Source organism: Bison bison, unplaced genomic scaffold (genome assembly GCF_000754665.1).
Source record: "Bison bison bison isolate TAMUID 2011002044 unplaced genomic scaffold, Bison_UMD1.0 scf7180017864489, whole genome shotgun sequence".
NCBI classification, from domain to species: domain Eukaryota; kingdom Metazoa; phylum Chordata; class Mammalia; order Artiodactyla; family Bovidae; genus Bison; species Bison bison.
The window spans coordinates 8,966,943-8,967,649 of NW_011495048.1; positions in this window are offsets into that span (position 1 = coordinate 8,966,943).

Sequence of the window (707 nt, forward strand, 5' to 3'; positions counted from 1 at the left end):
TTTGTCCATTTCTTCCACGTTGTCCATTTTATTGGCATATAATTGTTGATAGTAGTCTCTTATGATCCTTTGTATTTGTGTTGTCTGTTGTGATCTCTCCATTTTCATTTCTAATTTTATTGATTTTATTTTTCTCCCTTTGTTTCTTGATGAGTCTGGCTAATGGTTTGTCAATTTTATTTATCCTTTCAAAGAACCAGCTTTTGGTTTTGTTGATTTTTGCTATGGTCTCTTTTGTTTCTTTTGCATTTATTTCTGCTCTAATTTTTAAGATTTCTTTCCTTCTACTAACCCTGGGGTTCTTCATTTCTTCTGTTTCTAGTTGCTTTAGGTGTAGAGTTAGGTTATTTATTTGACTTTTTTCTTGTTTCTTGAGGTGTGCCTGTATTGCTATGAACTTTCCCCTAAGGACTGCTTTTACCGTGTCCACAGGTTTTGGGTTGTTGTGTTTTCATTTTCATTCGTTTCTATGCAAATTTTGATTTCTTTTTTGATTTCTTCTGTGATTTGTTGGTTATTCAGCAGCGTGTTGTTCAGCCTCCATATGCTGGCATTTTTAATAGTTTTTCTCCTGTAATTGAGATCTAATCTTACTGCATTGTGGTCAGAAAAGATGCTTGGAATGATTTCTATTTTTTTGAATTTACCAAGGCTAGATTTATGGCCCAGGATGTGATCTATCCTGGAGAAGGTTCCATGTGCGCTTG